Source organism: Artibeus jamaicensis, unplaced genomic scaffold, assembly GCF_021234435.1.
Source record: "Artibeus jamaicensis isolate MK-2021 breed Jamaican fruit bat unplaced genomic scaffold, CSHL_Jam_final contig_519, whole genome shotgun sequence".
Taxonomy (NCBI): domain Eukaryota; kingdom Metazoa; phylum Chordata; class Mammalia; order Chiroptera; family Phyllostomidae; genus Artibeus; species Artibeus jamaicensis.
Genome location: NW_026521871.1, coordinates 32,600,356 through 32,608,263, shown reverse-complemented (window position 1 = coordinate 32,608,263; position 7,908 = coordinate 32,600,356). Strand labels below are relative to the sequence as shown.

Here is a 7,908-nt window from a genome sequence, read left to right as displayed (position 1 = left end):
TTCTCAGCTGTGAGGACAATCAGCTGACAACTTCCAGTTTTAGCATTGCAGGATCCACTCTGATTTTTGAGCCACAGCCACACACCTCTCCCAACCAGTGATGAAGTATTGCAGGGGTATTAAGGCATGGCCATTTCTGCCCAGTGTGGGGCTCTGCTGGGCAGTCTTTGCTCTGAAACTCCCCGTTAGGTTGGCTAAGACTTTGTCAGGTCTTCCTCATGCTCTGAGCACTCCCTGCCCAATCTTGGTTCCTTCCCCCTTTCCTTTCCTTCAAGGTGTCAGATGAGTATTCCGGTGCAAAGCCTTTCTGTGCCCAATACTGCTTCCTCTCCTTTCTATCTCTCATAGGCGTTGCTACCCAATAAACCTCTTGCACTCCCAATTCCATCTTAGACTGCTTCCCAAAGGACCCAATTAACACAATGACGTTTTTAAAAAGCACCAAGGAATGAGTCTGATGCCGGTGATGTGTGGTAAAACTTTGGGAAATGCTAGCGTAGAAACCGGGTTCTTTGTTCCTCACTCCAACTCCAGGGATGAAGAGAGATGTTGTCTATCAGACCCTGCCTCTATGTCCCAGCCTGTGCCCTCCTTTTCCTTCTCTGGTGATACTTTCTCTTTTTCCCACCAGTGCATTTGGCATAAACATTTGGGAAATGCATCCAACACAGTACCTGTGAGGAAACTTTGTGGTACAAACTATTTGCTGTTGAGTCATTTTACAAAATTGTACAAAATAGTACACAAGGATTATGTGTACATGTTCACCTTTTTCAGGAATTGTAGCACCTCTGTGGAGCACTTGACAATAGCTTTGCTTTTACTTCTGCAGTTGGAAGATCCATCATGGGCTCTGATCCTTCTGGTTAGTTTTATTCTGGAAAACTTCTTTCAATCTGTAGATGAGGAGAAGTGGATACCCAATGGGAGCAAGCATGCAACAGAGGCCCTGAATATGACAAATGCTACTTTACTGTATTGCCTGGAACCAGCCTTACCTGAAGGTCACATTTCAAGTGTCCAACTTTCAAAATTGAGTTGTACCGAAGTCCATCCTTGGAATAGTACTGAAAGACTGCAACTCATAGATACTGCCTACACAAGATTTATTAGATGTACATTTAAATAAAACCAACTGAAAAACCAGCAGCAGAAAAAGAACAAATGGTATCAATATTATCCTTCATATTATATCCATAATGTAGGGTGCCATTTTGTAAGGTGATTTAGCATTCATGCCAATGCTCCCGATTCTCATGCTGTAGGCATCCTGTAAGGGCAGCGATGACATGAGTAGCACACATTCCTTCCTGTCATCACACCCACTGGATTTCTAAAACCAGGAGTCTCCCTCCGTAGCTCCCTCTTACGCATCTGTCACCTTGAAGTGAACACTAAGTTGTACACCACCTACTTTCCAATGATGTTTCTTTTTTTTCTATTTATTTATTTTTTAAATTTTATTTAGTTATTTTTCAAGTACAGGTTTTTTTGTCTATTTCTCCCAAAAAATATGGAACACTTCACGAATTTGCGTGTCATCCTTGCGCAGGGGCCATGCTAATCTTCTCTGTATCGTTCCACTTTTAGTGTATGTGCTGCTGAAGCGAGCACTCCAGTGATGTTTCTAACTCGTTCCTTTGGCGCCACCTCCACGGCCATGATTCTGGTTGAGGCTTCCTTCATCTCTCCTCCGGACTCCCCTGACCGTCACTGTCCCCCCGCCCATGCTTGCTTCTTTCTAACCCATTCTCCACAAGGCTGCCAGAGGGACTTTTTACAATTATAAATCAGATTGTGTCACTTCTTGACTTCCACGCTTTCAATGACTCTGCCCTAAGGGGAAAAAAGCAAAGCTCCTTATTTGGCCTAGAAGCCCTGGAGCAATGTGACCCCTCCCATGCTCTGTGGCCCCTCCCCCGTCCTTGTCCACCACTCTGGCATTCTTGCAGCTTTCTGAATGGGCCAAGTTCTTGTCCCCGCTTGTAAGTCTCTTCCGTCTTCTCAGCAGAACCCTCACTCCCTCAGGAAAGCCACCTCTTACCAGCACAGCCTTCTATATTGGTGCCATGCTGTTCCTTCACCGAACTTGACCCTGTGATAGTTTATGCAATGTATGCCTTGCCTACTTCATGAAAACAGAGATCTTCTGTCCAGTTGAACACCAGGTACTCAACACCACACACAGTGCCAGATTCACCAAACTTGCTTAAAAATGAATAGAGATGATTTTTATCATGGCTCAATCTTCCTCTCACCAATTTTTCAAGATTTCTTACCCTTCTACTAGAAAATAGAGGCTTTGATCCTAGCTGTTCATAATTTCTATTTGGCTACTGAAAGCACTGCATTCTACTAAGTTTCCTGCAACTAGGGACTACATGAACAGCAAATTATTTTCATGGGTTCAACCATATAATATACTTCTACACAAATCCCTTTGAGAAAGCATATGATAAGAATATATTGAAGGGGGAAATAGAACAAATGTAATGGCATAATCAATAAAATAAAAAAATCTATTAAAAAAAGAATATATTGAAAGCTTTTAAAAACATAACCTGTAACTACTCCTTCTAGGCTTAGGTTCTCAAGAAAGCAATAAAAGCCCCAGTAGTACGGAACCCTGTGGAGACTCCACAGCTCTGTCTCAGCTCAGCCAGCTCCTTGGAAGCCCCGGCAGCGAGAAGGTCAGAGTTTACATTTCCATGTGGCTGGTCTACATTCTAGGTCAAGAACACTTCCCATGGATCTGAGGGTCCCTTTCCAAAGATAGTGCCATCTCACTAGGTGGGGGGAGGGGCGCTTGCATGGGAGGCTATAAAGGATGAAGAAAAGGAGCAAAGTGGTCTGAAAGACTCCGGAAGATTCAATAAATTCTAAGGGAGATGTCAGTCAGGGTTTGGTCAGAGAAGCAGAACCACTAGGAGAGAAATATGTGAGAAGAAATTTATTTAGGGATTTGACCTTTCACAGTCATGAGATTTGGTTATACAGTCCCTGCCAGGCTCTGTGTCTGGTGTTAGAGCCTGAAGTCTTTGGCAAGAGCTCAGGATGGGAAGATGAATACAAAGCAGCAGTTCTCAATCAGGGTTGACTTTGCCTCCACCAGCCCTGCCACACCCAGAGGTCATTTGGCAATGTCTGGATGTCTGGAGACATTTTGGGTTGTCATAACTGGGGGATGAGGTATTCATATCCAGTGGGTAGAGGCCAGGGATGCTGCTAAATGTCCTATGATGCACTATTCCCCAGAGTGAAGAATTATCTGAACTACATGGTTAGGGTACAAAGGTTTAGACACTCTAATGTAAAGTGAGAAACAAACAGGAACCCATGAGTGTAATCTGGAACCCAAGAGTATGGACTGGAATCAGTGTCTTCTACTGCTTCCAATTTCAGCAATGCAGGTGTCCTGATGGTGTTTTTTGTCACAGACTAAGTCATGCACTTGGCTCGTATGTCAGGGAAGCCAAAGAAGGCCCCGGGGCAGGTGGGAAAGCTGCAGGCTCAGCTGCTGCTCTGCACCAATGAGGTGGGCCAGGAGGTTCAACAAAGTGTGTGGGCTTCACGGGCACCTGGCGCCTCCGTACCTGTGACTCCTGCAATCCCCCAGGTCTGTCCCCTACATGGAAACACAGTATGGCCAGGGCTTTCAAATTCTGGGCAAAAATAATCTTGTCACTCACCTTAAACAGAGAAAAAAGAAAATTCTAGAAAATGTAGTTCGGCGTTGTCAAATTGACACTTCATAAAGCCAGCACAGGATTTACATGGAAGAGTTGTCTATTAGTCAGGATCCTCTAGAGAAGAACCAGTAAGGTGTGGAGAGACAGATAAAGAGATTGATCGACTGATGATTTGTTACCAGGGACTGGCTCCTGCAATTAAGAAGGCTGACAAGATCTGCAGTCAGGAGGCTGGAGACCTGGGAGAGCAGAGGTGTAAGTTCCAGTCTGAAAGCTGGCAGGCTCAAGAACTTAGATGAGCTCATGTTTCAGTTCCAGCCTGAAAACAGAAATAGATCAATAATCAAACTCATAAGCAGTCAGGCAGAAGAAATTTTCTCTTACTCAGCCCTTTTGTCCTATTCAGTTCCTCAACTGATTGGTCGAGGCTCACCCGCATGAGGGAGGGCAATCTGCTCTAGTCAGTCTACCAATTCAAATGTTACCGTCCTGCAGAAACATCCTCAGAGACACACCCAGATTAATGTTTGACCAAATATCTGGATACTTCATAGCTCAGTCTTTAGCACTGTTGGGGAAGAACAAACTTTCCTCTATCCTCAAGATTCCTCATAACCAAGCTTGTCTAATAATCAAATAGACATGCAATAGATTAACACAGGAACTCTGCATACATGAGAGAGTCAGAGACCCCACACACACAAGAGGTTCAGAGATAGAAAGGACACATAGGTTGTAAGACTTCTGAGCTAGGGATGAAGTAAGGGGCCTTGGGGGCTTCAGATGGTCATTGGAAGGTGATAAGAAGAGCAGACCTTTAGTAAACAAGTTTTCTCTGCCCTACACATAGGTCAAAAGAAGTTACCTCTGATAATCTCTTACAGGCAAAACCTGTAATTCAAATTTTTTTAGGTAGTCAAATGGGATATCAGTAGGGGAGAAGTTTCTCTTGAGCCTGTGGCAATAGTTGCCTTTAGCTCAAAACAATCTGCAGACCACAGAAGCACACCTTTGGGTGACTTATTCTGGACCCCCACAATATGTAAAATTAACCATTTTAAGTCACTTACATCATTTCATAGATTGTACATCAGTAAACACAGGGAGCCGGAGTAAGGGTCCCTCTTACCAGACCTCCTGCAGACCTTGAGTTTGCTCTTTTATTGGAAGTTGAGTTGTTCACCAGACTTCTAAACAAGACACTAGTTCTCCTACATCTTCTTAAACCTTCCCTGCGTTATTGCAGAAATGACATACTAGTATGTTGTACTGCAGTGAAAAACAAATAAATCTTTTTTTCTTTAGGAATAAAGATAGAAATAAAAATTTCAAGAACAAATACTTTAAGTGTAATCAACTCTTCAAGATCATTTTCTACCCTCAAAACATAACTGAGCAGAAAAATAATGAACCCTAAAATCTGAAACAGCAAGAACCTAAAGGAGGGGAAAAAAAAGCAAAGGACAATCTCTGTTTTTACTCTAATCACAACAAATACCACTATATTCCACTGGAGATAAAAAGCTTTGGAGATGCAAATCCCCAGAAAAACAAAATTTTTTCCCTACTTTTTTTTTTAGATTTCATTTATTTATCTTTAGAGGGGAAGGGAAGGAGAAAGAGAGAGAAACATCAATGTATGGTTGCCTCTCGTGCATCCCCTGCTGGGACCTGGCCTGCAACCCAGGCATGTGCCCTGACTGGGAATCAAACTGTGATCCTTTGGTTTGTAGGCCCACATTCAATCCACTGAGCTACACCAGCCAGGGCGCTTCCCTACTTTTTATGAAAGAGAAAAATGAAATTCTTCTGAACTTTACTAGTCACCAAGAAAAATGACATTATATCTAAGTTTTTTAAAACAAATATCATATTAAATAAGCTAAATAAAAGACCAAAACATCAATTTATAAAAACTTTACTTTCCATGATATTACTACTTTCTGAATTTATTGTATATCTTCAAACCTGATGGTCCTCTGACAACTCCTGAGTTTCCAGTTGAACTGACCCCAGATCTGTTAGCCAGTACTTTTTATAAAGAAATTACTATGCTACCAAGGAAGAAATACTTTCAAATTCAATTTCTCCAAGAGCCAGGTAAGTGGACTGGAAGACACTATGATCTCTATTTAAAGAGTATCTATCATAAGAAGTACCCAATATAACAGGTGAAAGCCCTGAATTAGATTCAGAATAATGTGAAATGTCTCTGCTTTTAAAACAAGAGTTCAAGATTCAGAGTTGAGAAACTTGAATTTAATTTTTGGCCTTGCCGCTTATAAGCCACATAACCTTGAAAGGGGCAAATGGAGTGCTGTGGATTAAAAGGTATCCCCCATCCCACACCAAATTCCTATGTTGAGGCCCTAACCCCCAGGGTGATAGTATTTGAAGACAAGGTCTTTGGAAATAACTAATATTTAGATGAGCTCATGAAGGTGGGGCCCTCATGATTGGATTAGTGCCCTTATAAGAAGAGAGACCAGAAAGCTTGCTCTAGCGCACTCCTCCTCCTCCTCCTCCTTCTCTCCCTTCTTTCCCTATCTCTCAGCCATGTGGGAATACCACAAGGAGGCATGTGTCTGCAAGACCGGAAGAGAGTGCTCACCAGAACCCAGCCATACTGGCACCCTGATCTCAGACTTACAGCCTCCAGAACTGTGAGAAAATTAATTTCTGTTATTTAAGCCACCCGATCTATATTTTGTTGTGACAGCCCAAGATGACTAACACATGAAGGGATTAAACTTCTCTGAGCTTCAGTTTCTCATCTGTAAAGTTGATATAATTATACCTAAGCCACAGGGTTACTGAAAGATTCACTGAAATGATAAATTATAAGAGTTTTAATACATTGCAAAGATTAATACAAATGCATTTGTATTAATACAAATAGTATTCCACATTGTTCCATACTATAAATAATTATGATGATAATTACAATAATAATATTAGTTACCATTGATTGAGTTCTTACTGTATGCCAGGCACAATACTAAAGACTTTGCAAGTATCATATCTTAATGAAAGCCCTATGAGTAGGTATCACTTATACTCACATTTTACAGATGATGAAACTGAGGTCCAGAGAGCATGAGAAATTTGGTTATGGCCAAGTGATTATGAAAATGTAAAGAAGGAAAATATTTTTTCCAGGTTCTCCCTGGGTCTCTGTAACAAAAGACAGATTACCAAGAGAAAAGCACACACATTTATTTAATACAAGTTTTACGTGATACAGGAAACTTAAGAGTGAAATGAAGACTGGAAGAACTGGTTAAACCTGAGTGTTGGATGAAGAGTGGAAAGTGCTGGAAAATGTGATTGGACCAAGTGTAGTGAACTGCAGCAAGTAAGACCTGTTTGCTCAGATTCCTCTCAGAATCCCTGTCTTAGAGACAAGGATGCTCCTTTCTTCCAGGTATAGGAAGAATGCCTCTCACCTAAGGAGTTCTGACCTACTGTTACAGAACCTGCCAATGCTGTTCTGGAACACCAGTGGGACTCAAATGCCTGCTGCCAAGAAGCGTGACTCCCAATGCCAAGAGTTTGGTGAAAAAGGAAGGGGGTTGTTTATTTAAAGGTTATACGGATTTACAGTTAATGGCAGGTTTCTGCCATTAAGTCTCACTCCTTTAAAAACATCCATAAACACACAGTCCTGCCTCCCTTTGCCAAACCAGGCTGGTTTCAGAACACACCAGAGGTACCACCTTTCAGAAAAGCAGAAGTCTGCGGCTCAGCATTTCTGGTCATAGTTCAGCATTCCAGGCATCTCTCTAGTCCGCGTTTGGTTAGGCAGGTCCTTGCAGTTCACAGCACTGTCAGCCATGCTGCCATGTTCTCCAGGAAGTTTCCCAGCAGGTCTCCTTTTTCTTACTCCAGCTCTTAATCCAAAACCGCATGGCACCTTCTCACACACTAGACCTCAGGGCAGATGAGGGGCCCTTCTACACCCTTGCAAACTGCATGGTTGTTACCCGTACGGACAGTCCAGGTCACATGGCTGAATCCTCAAAGGAGCAGACTAGCCTCTCCCTCACTACTGGTGTTGCAGGAAAATGAAGCGACCAGACACCGAGGGATTCTGGAGTACGATGTTTATTTCTTAAAGTGTACAGGCCCAGAGGAGTCAGTATCCAAATTCTGAGCCCCGAACAAAGGATTCCTGGGGGGTTATATAGCTTAGGGGTCTTCCTGTCCACGTGACAAACGT

The 7,908-nt window shown here is 42.5% G+C and overlaps 1 non-coding gene across 1 annotated transcript; it reads right to left on the bottom strand.

Annotated features, from left to right (window-relative positions):
- Positions 1–1,507: 1,507 nt before the first annotated feature.
- Positions 1,508–1,614, bottom strand: LOC119038697 (U6 spliceosomal RNA). The gene has a single exon (XR_005080462.2). It is a non-coding gene; the product is annotated as a U6 spliceosomal RNA (small nuclear RNA).
- Between the last annotated feature and the right edge of the window lie 6,294 nt (positions 1,615–7,908).